Source organism: Thermobia domestica, chromosome 3, assembly GCF_964235325.1.
Source record: "Thermobia domestica chromosome 3, izTheDome1.hap1.1, whole genome shotgun sequence".
Lineage (NCBI taxonomy): Eukaryota > Metazoa > Arthropoda > Insecta > Zygentoma > Lepismatidae > Thermobia > Thermobia domestica.
The window spans coordinates 207,390,108-207,407,748 of NC_137456.1; the positions used below are offsets into that span (position 1 = coordinate 207,390,108).

The 17,641-nt window shown below is 34.2% G+C and overlaps 1 protein-coding gene across 1 annotated transcript in view; it reads right to left on the reverse strand.

Moving 5' to 3' along the window:
• Dh31 (diuretic hormone class 2) overlaps positions 1-16,930 on the reverse strand; it is a 623,319-nt gene extending 606,389 nt beyond the window's left edge. The window contains exon 1 of the mRNA XM_081752142.1: positions 16,794-16,930. The gene's annotated coding sequence lies outside the window, so the exon portion shown is untranslated. The remainder of the gene's footprint in view (positions 1-16,793) is intronic.
• Positions 16,931-17,641: the final 711 nt, after the last annotated feature.

Genomic DNA, 17,641 nt, shown 5'->3' on the forward strand with positions numbered 1-17,641 from the left:
ATTCTTCATGATAACAGAACATGTCATACAGCACAAATGTGCAGAGCTCACTGCAACTACTGGATTGGGAGGGGCTGTTGGAGCATTTATATTATTCGTCTTACCTGATCCTGTGGCTACGATTTGTTTCCCAACTTGAAGGAATCGTTAAGAGGGAAACACTTTAGGACTCCCAAGCATAATTTAGGCTAAAAAGCTGTTCCTGCGCACATTGGCACGCAAGGACATATCATTGGCTTATTCAATAACTGGTAGATGTGTGCAAATAATTAGCAATAGATTATGTTGAAAGATTGTAAGTTGTTTCACGTGCGTATGAAATCATTTTACTTTGTCAAACATGTTGCCACTGCAAAAAGATATAATTCTCGTAGATAAAAAGATATAATTCTCGTAAATGAATATCTTGGGCTGGAAAAGTAAAGAATATAAAGTGTAGTGAAATTTAAAAAGGAAATCTACTTATATTTAATTCGTAACTGACGTGGTAGAGTGGTCAAATATAATTGCATTCGAAATTTTGTTTGATTGATTGAACTTTAGCATTCCCTGTCAACACTAGGCTGTATGAAACAGGATTTACTTCTTCAAGTGAAATCCAAACCATTACTCGGATGTTTAATCGAGACTTTGTCATCCATCCGGATAAAGAACACGAATAACAAGTTACACCAACAACACGCACTTAGTAACTTTATAGTAAAGAAAAATCCAACAATGAGGTAGTTACAATTTTTGCCTTGGTGTTTGTCTAGTATGTTCTTTATAATCTCCATTTCGAATGACATCTTAAAGTATAAAATTCTACCTTTTATGCGCGAATACTAATTGTAATTTATTTATTTTTAATTGGATTAGATTTGACTCAGATATATCTGTAATAGTTTTCTCTTGCATTATATGTTATGAACTAAAGATATTTCAGCATTTGCGTGGTGATATGAGAGAATGATGGCCGGCCGTGGGCTCCGAACTCAACATCCCTTGATTTCAAAACAAGAACTTTAACCCTTATCTGAGCTCACTAGGTGCTGTTCTTTAAATATTTTTTTCTTTCACTCTCCACTTAACCTTTTATTTATTGAAAGTAGTTTGTAACATTTTAACGTTGATACGACTTTCCACTTAAGATAAACATCAAACAGGTAGGTCATCTGCGTGATCATTAAATTCAAAAGACAAGGTAATACTATATTTTCTATTCGATATTTGGAAAGAAATCTTAATAACAATGTACTCTAAACACGAAATCAAGATATTTATTTTGCCAAAACAATTGAATCGAAGTGTTTACATGGGAGAAATTACATGGAAGTAGAAGCAAAAACAATGTAGGCGCACGGCAGTGTGCTAAGCCAAGTTCTTTCGCTCACTCCTAACCGGAGCACGTCGATTGACTATTTACATCAAACAACTCAGGCTTATTTTGAACATCCAGATGCCGGGTGTAGGATAAGTTTGCTGTCGTCATGTTCTCGCATTTTTGTTGCGTTTTTCGAGCCGAGTGAAGTTTTGCGGTATCCCTTTTCAGCAGGGATCCTTTTGATTTAACAATGCAGGATATATTTGGTGTAGTCCAACATAATCTGCTCCAATTATTCGAGTGAGGTCAGGATTAATGGTACAACCGTTAGGAATAAACTGGAAGTGAAATAACTTCTCGTAGTTCCACCACACTAAGCATGAGTTTATGCTCTGAGCGGTCCTATTTAACAACAAGTTCTGGGAGTTGGCCCTGGCTCAATGACAGTTTTTGCAGATTCGGATTTCGGATAACACCTAGCTTTTGTCGCATGTGACAATCCGTCTCAGGAAAGGCACATAACGCGGATCTTGAAGCAGTTGTCGGAACACGTCTACTTTTTTCTAGGCCTGAGCTTAGGAAAACAAATATGTGCATGTCATAGTCTTCTCGAGTTCGTCAAGGTGACGCACTAGAGTGGACTGGAACATCCTGAGTTAGTTTGACAACCGTTGTTGCCTGAGGATAGAGTTTCCTGACTAGTGTGTCATGTGACTTCAGAATCTGTTACCTTGGGGCGGCTGGATCTTCGCAGAACTTCGATATTTTTACACCTGTACGAAATATCTTTAACCAACAAGCTGCTGCTCTGTGGTTCACTGTGTCTTCCAGTTTCCCATGATAAATATTTTGTGTTGGTGCCTCAGCGTTATGCCTGACTTGGAATTCATATAGTAACAGTTCACATATCAAACATTGTTGAGCACTTACCGTCAGCCACTAAATATGACTGAAAATATTGGCAGAGTGGTGAACTTCGTGTTAAATAATTTGTTTGTCACACACTACCTCTTTGGCTAGTTCGAAATTAAACTTACTTGGTATCAGGGCGTTAACATGTGCCTGCAGTTTGGATTATGAAAATGTTACAAAAGTTATGATTCAACGATGTATCTTATAAAAGAATCCTGCAAATGAATCCTTCATACTATATGCATTAAGAAAAAAATACAATACATTAAAATTGAAAACCAAGGCATTTCAAAGTTTTGTAATATCCATCGAAAGTCAAATGAAAGTCCTCTTTGATATTTGTATTAATACAATACTTGCAACAAAGATCTGTTCAAATCCGAAATGAGTAGGAAGGTCTCAACAATTGAACATGACTTTCTTAATGATGAGATGAAGATGGATATGGTAGGTTTATGTAAGTGTATATATTATACACTATATACTATACACATAGTGTGAAAGTACTATAAGAAGAAACAAAAAGAACTAATAGAAAGGAAGAAAAGAAATCTGAAAATAGTATGATTTAGCATGAAACTTGTACAGGTGTACAGTCAGCTTACTCTATGGTTTCATCCTCTCAATCTCAAATGGAATTGGAAGACTCTGATTTTGTTCTTGAATTTGATGAACAGACACCGCAAGAAACTCAGAAAGAAATATGTAAGCCAAAGATACCCCGGGTACGCTCCAAGAATTTTTATTGGAAGGGATTCAAACTTTTATTTTTGCGGGGGGCGAGTCCAATACATCTAGGTACAATTGAATCTATGTTATTCTACATCCAAAAATACGATAAGCAGTTATTAATTACGGACACTCATTCCCAGATAAAACTTTTAGAACTAGATTATTTTTATAAAAAAGAAAGAGGACGGATGAGGTGTAAAATCAAATCTTTAGGTTACATCAATCATTTCTCTGTCAATCAAGTATGGTTGTCTTAAGAAAGTATACAAATATTAATCAAGTTACAAATTTGGGGGGGGGTCCGGACCCGGTTTCCCCGTCTGGCTAATCCCTTATCTCAAATGTTCATTAGGTTATCTGCACTTGCAAGTGCATGCAACTCGATACGAGTGCAACTTCAGGAATGTATCTAGAACTATAAATTCTCTGTTAAAATACTGGTGGTCAGCAGGGTCCATTAACTAAAGATGATATAAAGAAGTGATTGCCAGAAGTAAACTCCCAAGAAAGATGCAGAGAAAACGTTGTGAACTTAGTGAAAGATAATTTGATGAAATTATCGGCATAAAAGCCGTCCGTTCGGTTGGAATGAGAAACAGAATTAGACGAGTGAAAGTTACAGTAGTCGTAAGTAATATGTTCTTGTAAGACTAACACCATTTTGTGGTAAACAAACCAACTGTTTCTTTTGTCACTAGAACTTCCATAGTTATTTTTTTTGAAAAATGCCATTTTATAGAATGAGGCTCTGAGTTACTTCACGTTTTCTGTTAACAAATTGTAGTATCTAGATCTGGTTTTTGAGCCTAAGTATTTTTTTTCATAAAGTGATTTACACCACTGTAACTTTTACCCATCCAACTATTAAACAAGTAAATATTAAAAGCTAATTTCAGATTCAGGGTTGTAATTCAGAAACATGTTTGTTTGAAGGGCCACAGTCAAAATACATTGGTCAGGTTGCATCACTTTTCGGAACATCCATTGATATTAAATCAAGTATGACGGACTGAAGGTATGGAATTTGTGTTATCATTAAGTTCAAAATCTTTTGTCGTCGCGAATTCTGTAGAGGAATATTAAGCTTAAAAAATATAAAACGATAATCATGCCTGTTGTGAACGGGTCACTTACTTTGAGGAAAGAATGTAGACAAAGTATTTGAGAATAAAATCCTAAGGAGAATAATCAGACCCAAGAGGAAAGGAAATGGGCAATGGCAGTAACTTTATAATGAGGAACTGCAAACTTGTACCGTTCACCAACCATTGCTAGGGTCATCGAGTCTAAGAGGTTCAGCTGGACAGATCATGTAGTCAGAGTGAAAGAAACTAGGAACGCTTTCAAAATTTTAACTGAAAATCCAATCGGAAATACCTACGCACAGATGGGAGGGTAAGATTAAGCTGGAGTTTGCAAAAATAGGAATACAAAATAGAAACTGGGCAGTTGGCTAAAGATAAAAGTCAATGAAGAGCTACGCGCCATTGAACCTCCGGGTTCCATAGGCCATAGAGTTAGTTAGGTAGGTAGGTATTACTGATTATTTAAAGAATATTAATACGAAAACTGAAACTTTGAGGGTTGTTGGCTAAACATATAATCAAAGGGAAATGCTGTTCAGCTGATAAAAGAAGATATAGAAAACCAACACAGTGATGTAATTGCGAAGTGCATGGCAACAAACTTCCTTTCCGTCACCTGCTGCACTATTTAAATGGGTATTTAACAGGGCCTTACTCATTTTCATGCTTTATTGCTAAATATCTTGACTTATGTGAGAAGCATCCGGTAGTCGAAATCGAAAGAGCTCAATCGCATTCTGATCCCAATCTGGGCCGTTGTGTTAGAGCGTTCAACTCTGGTGCATGGAGTCCTAGTTTCAATCTCAGCTCGCGGCAAGTGAACTTTGTGATGGACAAACACCGTGTGTGGGGGGCTTCTCGGGGTTCTCCCGTTTCCTCCCACTTTCTTCATTCCACCATTTCCTTCATTTCTCATCATCATCGTCTCTTTTAGCCTAGCCGACATAACGTAGCCGGGAGGTTTTATTTTATTTTCCGTTCTCAATCTACTTTGACAAGTTGTCTGATATAAGGTCCGAGTTATGAGCTTCTGCCTTTTGTGTAGTAGTTGATAATAGTAACAAAATATACCTCAGTAGTGGTCAACCACAATTGTTAAATATTTCCGCGTGTTGTTCAAAGTGGATATTCAAGCTAAGCTCTGATCGAGACAGAATTTATGTATGGAAGAAATTAAGGACGTTTGTAGTAGAGGAAAGTTTCATTTAGAGAACTGAAGACTACGAAGACTCCGAAAGTTAAAAATATGCGAAAGTATGGGTGGAACTCAATACAATAACCACCCCGCAATCAGTTCTGAGTTGTACCTATTTAGATAAGCAAATAATTGTACAGAGATCTACCATTTGTAAATAGAAAGCCAATTTCCTAAACTCAGTATTTTCGTTTTAAAATAGTTTTGACGAAAATTGAGGGATCAAATGACAATATTTTAAAAAAGTTATTTAATCTAACGTTTAGAATCAGAAAAGGATTTACATATTGCTTCTTGTAATTCTTCCTTTAACAAAAGTATGTAAGAAATATCTTTGACAAGCATAAAAAAATGCCTTGGTTTGCATCAGCGTCGAAAAATGGCGCCAATAACACTTCAAAATGTTGACCAATTTGACCCAAATTTTCCGCACTCGGTTGTTTTCATTTTCCAAGAAGAAAGTTTGAAAGTACAATTTTCAACCCATTTTAATATACAAAAACATACATTGTTCATATTTCATAACTAAATAATTCAATAAAACTGCAACATGACATGATTTAAATTAATAAATAGAAGCGGGAGAGTTCAGTGAGGTGATCCATGCGTTTTAAGTAAAATAAAATAAAATATAAAAAATAAAGAGGCCGTCCACATGTTACATAACGCTATTTTTGACCAGTTTTTACCCCCTCCCTCCCCTTGTCATGCTTCGTAACGCTAGGTCGAACCCCGCCTCCTTTGTTACGTAACATTTTTTTGATTTTTGTTTTTTCACTAATTTTGTTTATTTTGGTGGTTATTGCATTAAAAAGTACTTTTAATGGTAGAACATTATAATATAAAATGCTTGTATTCAGAATGTATTTGTAGTGTTTTTCGCTAACAAATCAAAGTACTGTATTAGAAAATTGTAGACCGTAATAATATATTAACCCCATAAGGTTGATTAATTAACCAGTTCTAATTCTTCAAAACTGGCAAGGAGGAAATACTGCCAGAAGATGCAGGTAAAACAGAATCTAAAGAACTGACATCGACCTCGTTTTCAGGGATCCAGGATGCTTCGTCCATTTAAAGTCCGCCAGCGTCGACGATGAAAGTTCTCTTCCTCGTCGACTACAGATTCGTAGTGGCTGCACACGTGAAGAAGCAGGGGCATCTCGTTTGTGAACAAGTTTTCGAGCGTCTTCTTTGGACTTCCGACTACAGTTTACCCCTTTTCAAATTCTTCTTGTCCTTAATTAGCGCAAGAATGCTAATAAACTCAATTTCTTCAAAGATATTCAAATCCAAAAATCAAAAAAATTAGTACGATATGAATATCCGACGAAATAGGATTTTAATATCTTATTTTGGTCTGCAAATCGTGGATTGCTCCTTCGCGGAAAATATTATTTAAAAAAAAAAGAGTTTCTTCTGTTACACATAGGAAACTCCTTGTTGGAAGAAAAGAGTGAAGAAGAAAAGTTAGAAGAAGTTCGTTAATGAAGAGGCCGCTGTGGCTCAGTGGTAGAGAGTTCACATCAGGTGCATGGGGTCCTTGGTTCGATCCCAGCTCGCACCAAGTGAATTGTGTGATGGACAAACACCGTATGTATGGGTTTTTTCGTTTCCTCCCACTTTTCTTCATTCCACCATTTCATTCATTTCTCATCATCACTGTCTCTTTTAGCCTAGACGGCATAACCGTCGGACGTGAAACTTAAAGATTTAATTTTTCCATACATGAGAGCGAATTATTTATTTCTGTTTTCTGCGACAGAAAGTTAGAGCAATTATCTCAGCCGAGTTAGTTACTGGAGTTAATCCGCTAACATATTAACGGATAATGGTTACTTTAACGGTGGTTATCTATAGTCCATATTTCATGTATATAATCGATTATTTTTTAAATTCTGCTTTTGCAACATGTAGTTAGAGCAATTACCTCAGTTTAGTTCATTACTGAAGCCAATCCTTTAACGTATTGATGGATATCGGCTACTTTAACGATGGGCTATATTTCGTACATGGAAGATAATTTTTGAATTCTGTTTCTCCCGACAGATAGCTAGAGCGATTATCTCGGTCGGCATGGTTAATAGAGTTATTCCGTTGATGTATTAACTAATAACGATGACTTTAACGGTGACTATCTATAGCACATGTCCCATACGTAAGCTAATATTTGAATCCTGGTTTTGTAACAGATAGCTAGAGCGATTATCTCTCGCAAGTTCATTAACGGAGTCAATCCGTTAATCCGTTATCTTGTGACAGATAACGAGCTTTAGTAGCGGTTATAAATAACTCATATTCCATACCTGAGAGCGAATTGTTTATTTCTGTTTTAGTAACATATAGCTAACACGATTATTTCAGCTGAATTTGTTAGTGGAGTTTAATCCGTTTACATATTAACGAATAGCGGCTGCTATAACGGTGGTTATCTCTAACCCATATCTCACACGTGTGATGACTTTTTAATTATATTTTTGTAACATGTAACTAGGACAATTGTCTTGATTTAGGTCGTTAATGAAGTCAATCAGTAACATCTTAACGGGCAACGACGACTTTAACGATGGTTATCTCCAACCCATATCTCATACATGTAAGCAATTTTTTAAATTTTATTTCGATAGATAGTTAGAGCAATTACTTCGGAGAAGTTTGTTAATGGAATCAATCCGTTAACGCACTGGTGAATAACGGTGACTTTAATGGCAAATATCTACAGGCTAAATTCCATTATTGTAAGCGAACTTTTGAATTCTATTTTTTGTAACTGAAGGCTTGAGCGATTATCTCGGCCAAGTTTATTAATGAAGTCATTATCGTTAAATATCTTAGCGAGTAACGTTGAATAACGATATATATATATAGTCATTCTCGTTATGAATTCCATAGTTACTTTCTAAACACCCTATATATATAAAGTGGAAATATTTCGCATGATTGTCTCTACTGTCTTTACTAGAGTTTATTTATGTTTACAACTCAATTTCTACTAAACAATTTTGTTTATTTCATTTATTAAATTTCCAAACAGTATAGGTGCAGAATCGCTCAGTAATATAGGACTTATTCCGCCTGCGTGGGGTCCCTGGTTCGATCCCCGAGCAAGTAATTTTTTGGTAGACAACATCATATCCGTAGATTTGCTCGGAGTGCCCCTTTTCCTCCCACATTCTCATTCTACCAATTATTTTATCATCATTCTCTTGTCTTAATCATCCGTCTTCCTTAACCTAAAAGAGCATAAACGTGAGACGTTAAAGTGAAGGGCCTTATTTCATTCTTTCATTTCGAAACAGTATTTCATAAAGAAACGTCAAACATTTACGTGCTATCTTAGCTGCAACGTCGTAGTGTAAAAGTGAGAAGGAACTCTAAGAGTCTAGTAAAAGATAAATATAATTAAAATAGTGATGATACTTTTCCTCCTATTACGCTGAACAAATAACAATTATATTGATTGGAAGGATCACTCCTCTCTGCTTGACTCATGTATGCACAGATAGAGGTAGTTTTATTTCTGGAAACCCTGTACTTAATAAATCTTGTCCTCTTAGCGAAGTTAATGTAAACCTCCATAGACATGTAAAGCATAGTAAAATAAGCAGCGTTAACAGCTTTTCTACTCGAGATACAGTGTAACTGCTTGTAAAATACTGAAAGAAAAATAATTGCGTTCCTCGTGATGTAAATTTTTTCAGATAGTGAGAAGAGTAAGAACCAAAATTCGTGCAAATTGAATTGAGCACACGCAAAATTACGTGAAGTGCATTTTCATCTTTGTGTTTGGTAATTTGCAATAATGAATAATTATTAGAGAGAAGAAAAGATGTTCGGTGGTGGTAGAAAAGACGAACTCGAGATCTCCACAGATTTACGTTTCTTGACTGCTTATAATAAAAGGTAAAAAGAACTATAACTAAATAGTTTCATAGTATCTTCAGCTTGTTTTAGTATCCCTACTTCTTCAAATAATGCAAATAGCTCATTAATGAAAACCAATCTCTCCAATTTTCTTCAACGTGTATATTAGAATTTTACTCATATTTCACAAATAAATTTAAAGTAATGCAAGAGCATGAAAGTTCGCTTTAACAAATAATTAATTTTATTATTACCTCCCATTATTCGAGGTCTTTGTGGCTATGTGGACAGAGTACGGGTCTATAGCGCGAGCCTATGCCTCCATTTCCGACGGGAGTTTGTGTGATTGGGATCTCATGTCTTACGTCTCATATATTTGATATTAAATTAGAAACAACTGACAACTCGTTTTTTTATCGATTTAGTTAAAGATCCATAAAATACACCTTTCTTGTTCCTAAATGTCTCTTTCGTCATTTCTATCCTTCCTTTCATGTTCAAATACTTTACTTTTTTCCTCTTACTTCCTTCTACTTCTACTGTTCCTGTCCTAAATTAGAAACAACTGACAACTCGTTTTTTTATCGATTTAGTTAAAGATCCATAAAATACACCTTTCTTGTTCCTAAATGTCTCTTTCGTCATTTCTATCCTTCCTTTCATGCTCAAATACTTTACTTTTTTCCTCTTACTTCCTTCTACTTCTACTGTTCCTGTCCTTTTCGCTGGTCTGTGGCTAGTACGCTCACTTTTGTTTTTGACCCGAGTTCTATTTCCGGTGGGAGAACCTTGAAATTTGAATGCATTACGTTTGTTCAGAATACACCCAAACTGTGTTACGACTCATATATCCTCAATGCTGAAAAGAGACGCTTAAGTCTAACCAACCAACCAAATTTTCGTACCTGTTAATCACAAATAGTTCCTTAATTGGTTACGATGTTTGGCTACATGCTTCATCAGGGGTCGAATTAGTCTATGTGTTACATCTGAACAGTGGCGTATTTACGATTTTGTTTCGGGGGGCTTTGGTAACTTTCGGGGTGGGGGCTTTGCCTGAAAATGTGAAAATTCTGCAAGATATTTCATATACTTTACTATAGTAAGTAAGATTTCGGGGGGGGGGGCTTAAGCCCGGAAGTCCCCCCCTAAATATGCCACTGCACTGAAGCTTAATTGCTCTTTCACTTTGTCATCACTACTATTGTTAACCTGCATTCTAATACCAGTCACTACCTTACAAAATCAGTTTGTATGTATCTCTGCATTCATGTTCATTACATTAATTTCACCATAAATACTCTATGGTAAGTTTTAATGAATGGTAGTAATTTATCTTCACTTATAAGGCTTATGGATTTGAGCAAATATGAGTTACGCCACTTCAGATATTTTCCAAAGAAACAATGTATATACTTTCAGAAAAGACCAAAAATTATTTCGGTAGGACATTCCAGTTCATTTTGACTTAGTTGATACATTGAATAAAGAATGTTTTGTCAGATATTGAATGTCTCTGTCGCCATTTCTAGATTAATCCTTACTAATTAATATTAAAACTCTAACATGTATTTTCTTTATGTATGTCTACATGTATGTATTATCACCTAGATTCTTGACTTACCGTATATGCATATAAGTATGCATGAATTATGTTTATTTATTTAATAAGCTATTGAAACAATTTCGATGAACTTTCACCATATCTTTATTGACACTCATATATAGTAAATACTACTTATCTTTACTCTTAAATTCCAGAAAACAGACTAACTCTCCATGAAAGAGAATTAACTTATCACCTTCAAGTGAGAGTAAACGATTTACACACATTAAACTTTGGGAGATGTCAGGTTTGGAATAATTGAAGGACAACTTTACGGTTAGTACCAGCACTCCATTTTAATATTTCTATATATGTTTTGATCCTAACTAAGGAGAATTACAAACTATAACTCTTTCAAATGAACCAGGAAATTGTAAAGCGTTAAAATATGTTCTATTACCGGGAAATAATCATCTTTCAATATAAACATTATTTCATGTAAAGAAATATGTTATTGTTTTAAGGAAAGCAACGAAAACATATGTAAGAGAGTATAATCAATTACTTTTTTATATATCCCAGCAAACATTCATATCGTATGTATTTTTCTTACTTTCTGCTTTTAAAAGAAAGAATTTATAAGCAAAATTTGGGTCACACTTTAATTTAAATATAAACTGGTTTTCACATTTGGCTGTCAGATACATGCAGTCCATTCAAAGACATATTATTTTCACGCAAAGGAAGAAAACTTATCAAACTTTGTTTAACTTGTAGTTTTTACGTAAGTTTAATTTATCGTTGTTTTGTGAGCGTGTTAACATTTAAGAAAAAAATCTGTATTTAACTTCTAAACTTTCCTAAACCCATTATATTGTATGTTTGCTTACTTGTTGTTTAACCAATATGTTTCTATGTAATTTATATATATATACTTAGTATGTAATACTTGTAAAGTTATAATTTGTAAGTAAATTTCATGTTACTGAAATCAACTGAAAAATGTGATTTCAAAACCCGCTCATCAAATTTTAAAACATTTTCAGAAATGTATTGAGTGAGTTCTCAATCAACATACACACCCCTAGTTCATATCATATTACAAAGCAAGTGCGAGATATATTAACAGTTTTATTGTATTCAATAATTAGTCAGAACGAAACCGCACTCCAAATCGGAAACCAGCAAAAATGAGAACAAAGGAGCTTTTACAATCATACTTTCAATTGTAACTAACGGCAACCCACTAAACACTGATGCAATGTGGGTTGCATATCATGTAGGGGTTTTTACGAATTACACTAGAACAGTGGTTCTGAACTTTTTTTATATTTTTGACTAAGACACACTTTAATGAACATCCGAACATTGCGACAGACTTGTTTTTTGTTAATAATAATACAAATTATAATAGCGAAATCCTGCGAGTTTCTATAGAGTAGTGACTCTATATAGTACTGCGCACAGGAACTGCAGCAGGAGTCGTTGATTTCGACAGTCCATCCGAAAATTGGTTTTCTTTAATTATTAAATTCTTAAAGAATTTTTAAATTCTAAATTTCGCAACACATGCTATGGAATCGCACACACAGCAGTGAGAACCACTGTACTAGAGCAATGATACTGTGGTTGTAAATAGTTCTTTTAGATTTCTGTAAAGATACAAATACTTTCGGCGAGCTGAAATGACTTTCCAGTAAAATATTATATCTCGGAAACTTTATTCTGATTTACAGTATGTATTGGCGGCAACATATAGAAATGAACAAAGTGACCTAACATTATTATTATCATCATCAAAATTTATAATTCATTACGCTGTAAGACGATTGGGGTCGATGTTAACGAGACAATAAATTTATTTTAGCACCATGCTTACACGAAATACGTATGGTACTGTCTTAAATTTAAATTTAAACCATGTATGTTACACGTTAGGCTTCAGTGACATGTTAGTTTGTGCAAAATCAAGAATTTATACAATAAAAATATATCGTGAAAAACATGGTAGTGTATTAAAGTACCCTATGCAATTGGAAACTATTTAAATGGCCCTATTGATTGTACTAATTTTAAGTGTATGTGGCTTTATGATTGATGTTTTTACATCGAATATTCCACTTACAGGTTTCCTAACATTATTTCTGGGATTGTATTTCATGTTGATCTTTTTATTGGAGCCAAGTTGGAGCCACATGTTCTCATTTCGAACAATCTAAAAGAGGCTAAAAGAAAGACTGAGACTAATTGTATAAATCCAGTCCACCTCAGCATTTAAAGTAGGGTTGATCAATGCGTCGACCGCGGTCTACTAAACGACCGGCAAGTCATGAGAAATAGCCCTTGCAGTCTTTGTCACACTATTTATATCGATCATTGTTTATGTTTTATAATTTCGTTTAGTAGGCTCCTGAACAGAGAAATAAACTGTCAGTGATTTCTAATACGAAACGTATCCTCAAGATGTAAAAAGATTTGAAATCCCTTTTTATAGCGCATTTTGTCATAGTATCGATCTACTCTTCCTATTTTGCGGCATTCACTATCGTACTCCATACAAAACATATAAAATTCAGTTCATTCGTCTAAGGAGTTTCACGAAAAGCAAAAGTAGCCTAGGTGAATTTAGTTGGACTATGTGTGACCAGGATATCGACTCTAAACCAGAGATCCTTCGTGGCTAAGCGGTGAGCGTACGCGCCTTTGGCGTGGGCAGCTTTCGATTTCTGGCGGGAGCTCATGTGGTTCGGATTCCACGTTAATCAGTAGGTCTACGTCAAATATAGCCTTGCTCAAAATCAACTCAACTCCAAACCACTGGCCCCGGACCAGAATTCAAGGAAAACTGTACTTCATAAATGTTGTATTCCCCCATTGCTTCACGGAACTCAGTAAACACGAAAAATTCTGTAGTTGTACCGAGAATTGCATTTTGTTATTACTTTTCTTGATTGAATCTTTTCTTTCGACAAAAAGTCTATGAAAAGGCAAAAGGCAACTATGATGCTCTTACAAATAAAACAAAATTATTGTGGTTGATCGCCATAATAAACAGAAGAAAATGTTCTGAAAAGATTTCTTCTAAAATATTACCATTTAGAATTATGCAAAGAATTAAAATATATATTCTTAATGGTACCACTTCTTTTTCCTAATAATTTAATTAGATTTGAACTTATTTGTGAATTTTCCATTTATTTCTTTTCTAAGTTTGCTTTATAATTTACATTTGTATGTTCTATAAGTGATGCAGGTATATGTGTGCCACTGATTTTACTTTGCAGGTATAAACGTAGCTACACACATCTACTCAAGTCACTTTGCAATCCATTAAATGAAATCCTGGACAGAATGAAAACTGTTTTGCAATTCTGAAAAACGTGAATATTGAAAACGATAACTTAATAGGACACATGCTCTACTGTCTTGTCTATATCTAGCATCTTGTTTTAAATATTATTTGGAATAAAATGTAAATTTCCACATAATGTTCAGAACTGAGGAAAGAAAAAAACAAATTATATAATGCAACTATGAAGTACAAATAGAGCCAAGTTAACTTTCAATGACTTCTTACATTTAAATTTTTATTTATATAATTTTTGTTGTAAGTGTTCAAGGAAAACTGTACTAAAATCTAACACTTTTAACAAAAATGTTACATTCTACTTCCAAAATCCAATAAACTGCAAGGTCAAGAGCCCCTCATTACAATCAAGTATTTAAAGTCAAACTATGGTTGTTTGATGATGATAGTTGCCTGTTCAGTTTTCCTTCCGTCTTTAATAATCATGTACACGATATTTTAGATAAATGTGTTCTAGTTTTACTGACAACTGTTGTACATATTAATGACAGCTTAAACAGAAGTTCAACTTCAAAGAGAGGAGAATTTCTTATATTTCTTAAAATGGTTAATTAGATGTGAAAACTACCGCAATTTCTTTAGAATATCTGGTATCTCCTTAAATCAAATACTGGTAGGTGTTTTTAGTAATGTTGTTGGGGATAATTTAGAGTTTTTCTTGAGGATATTTTGTTATTTGCCTAATACATTAGAATAGAAAGTAAGAATTTGAATGAAATAAGCATTACCACAAATAGTAAAAAGGAAATGCTAATACTCATCCCTTTTATATGAAATAACAAACATGTGTCCTTTCTGCACGTGAAATCCAGGTTCGATTTCCATGGAGCTACTTTACTTGCCTTGGATATAGTAATAATTCGGATCCAACTTTGAACAGTAAATCCTATTTCATATAACCTCAGGGATGCAAAGAGTCAATAAACTCCAATTAATCAATAAGTTATAAATAATACCTAAAAACAACTGCGATCCTAAAAACGATCATAGTGACATGGCCTTATCATATTGGAGTTTGTGACTTTAATTAACTATTTTAAACGAGAAGACTAGTTATTTTAACGTATGTTTTCCAAACAATAAATACTACTTAACTGATGTATATTCCAAACAGCGCAATAAATTTTCTCCACTCAAGATCATGATACATTTCTATAGACATATAATAATTTGTGTTGAAAATTTTCTCTTGTACTTGTAATTCACTACGAAGAGAGTATAATTTTTGGCTTAATAATTGCCTCTAATTACAAAGACATCTCAACTACATATGAAGTATTTTTATAAAAGCAAATGTGCAGTTGCTGTTGCGTAGTATTATATACGGTAATATTAAAGATTCCAGAAATATTTTCCAACGAACTCTGTGTATTTTGGAGACGTAAAAGTTTCTACACACAATTATAACATGTTAGAAAAACTAGCAGAGAGCCAAAAAAGCAAACTTTATAAAAGTTTGTTTAAGTCATTATATTTCTGGAATACCGTATCGTTCTACTTCTACTGTTTAAATCACAATGTACGAAATATAAAATAATTATTTGTGACATGTACTATCTTAAACAGGAAATGTATAGACAAAAAGGAATTATTTCAACACATTCTTTTCACAAGTGCTTTCTCCAAGCAGGATATAATGGTTCTGCATATTTTCAAAAACGCAGGTAATTACGGTAATACGGTATTACCGTAGTGTGGTAACGTGTATTGTGATTATTAAAGGATACTGAATATTATTGTACAAAAACATTCGCTCAAGACAGGTTATTCACGATTTTTTAAATATTGATAATAGAAAAAATTTAAGTCTTTCTCTTAATCCAAATCTCGAAGAAACAGACTGTAGATATTACTGCCCTGCGAATCGTATTGGTTCAAAAAAATACAGTGGGTGTTCTCCTAAATCGCCCTTGAAGCTACTTCTAGATGCGAGTTGGGTTAAATTCCCTTCTAAGACTTTCCATAAATATCAGACATCTCTGGAAAATCCATCAATAAAAAATCAAGAAGCACCAAAAATATGTTCTAAATATATCAGTATTATGAAGATAACGAATTAAATATAGTATTTTCTTGCAACGCTACATTGCTTTTAGAATCGAGGATTTCTAAATCGTGAATAAATTTTGTCTGCTAATTTCAAAATATTAAAAAGAATCAATATATTTTGAATATGCTTTTGTACATTTTAAAAATAGTTGTTGCGAGTAAAACGTAATGATTTTAAAATCAATAAAAACTCGCATCAATTTATGTTTTTAAAAGTTAATTATTTATCTGCTGTAACATTTTAAAATTCTTTTATAAAGTCACTAAGCGAGTTTAGGCTTTCATGTTTATTGGATTGGATAGTTACAGAGTGGATAGTTACGGAAGAATCAATCGTTAAGGCCGTAAATAGAATACTTTCGAAATATAAAGAAATAACATACAAAGTTTTCCTCTTTCAAGAACTTCAAAGTTGTGTATTATGTAAGTGCCAAGATTAAATATTTCAAAGAGCGCAACTACAGATGGAACATATTAATGATCGTTTTCTGTGTTGTTAACGAGGAGCAATTTCGAGGGGAAGATAATCAATTCTGCGGAGTCGTACTTCTGAATATCGTGCGCGCAACAGGTGACAGAGTTTTGTCGAAGTGAAAATTGTCCAATAAAGTTTCTCATTTGCACAAGTTGAGTAACATTGGAATTTCAGATAAATAAGTGCAAAGTGAAAGACTATTTCTTCCTTTATGACGTTCTCTAAACATATAATAAATGACATTGTTCGTGTTTGAGTTACTCACGTGTTGTTCCGGTCGGAGAGGAGAAATGTGCTGAATCGGACGCCCGCTCGTTTCTCGCTCTCTTTCTCTCTCCCCTTGTGAGTGACTTTGGTGCGTGTGAGAATAGTAGTGTGCGTTTGTTCGTCCTGCGAACGTAGTAGGGCTTCGAGTAAGGTCGGAGGGTCGTCTGAAGCTAGTTATATACAAACACAACTCCCGCCTACTATCAACCTAACAGCCAATCAGAGTCGATATTTTCTTTCTGGCGATCTATGATGTCATCAAGCCAAAGATACACACACATACATATATATACACATGCATACATACATATATACACATTTACTGAAAATATCTCCCGATAAAACCCATCTATCTAAATGCACAAGAAAATCCCGTTTTCTCTTTTTCTGAGCCACAATCCTCCTAAATACACACGCACACACTCCCAAACACAGGAATTCTTTCTTTGTCGTTCTTCACAGAAGTCCATCCTTATCGCCTGCTGCGCGACGCCAACACATGAATTGATTTTGTCGACACTATACATGCATAATAAAAATTTATTGATATGCTAGATAGACAGAGTGAAGGTTAAGTATTCCGATTTCGAAATAGAAAAGTTTCTCTAAAACATAAGATAATGAATTACCAAACACACATAATTATGGTGTATGGTATCAAGTTACGTTCCAATTCATACTTCTTTACTTAACCATTACCTAGATAGTAACTCGTTTAGCTCCACTAGAGATCAATATTCATTCATAATTTTGAACTGCACAGATACAACCAAGTATGGTAAATAATGTAGATTTTAATCATTTTTATTTGGAAGAAATTAGACTCTGTTGCACAAAACGAGTGTT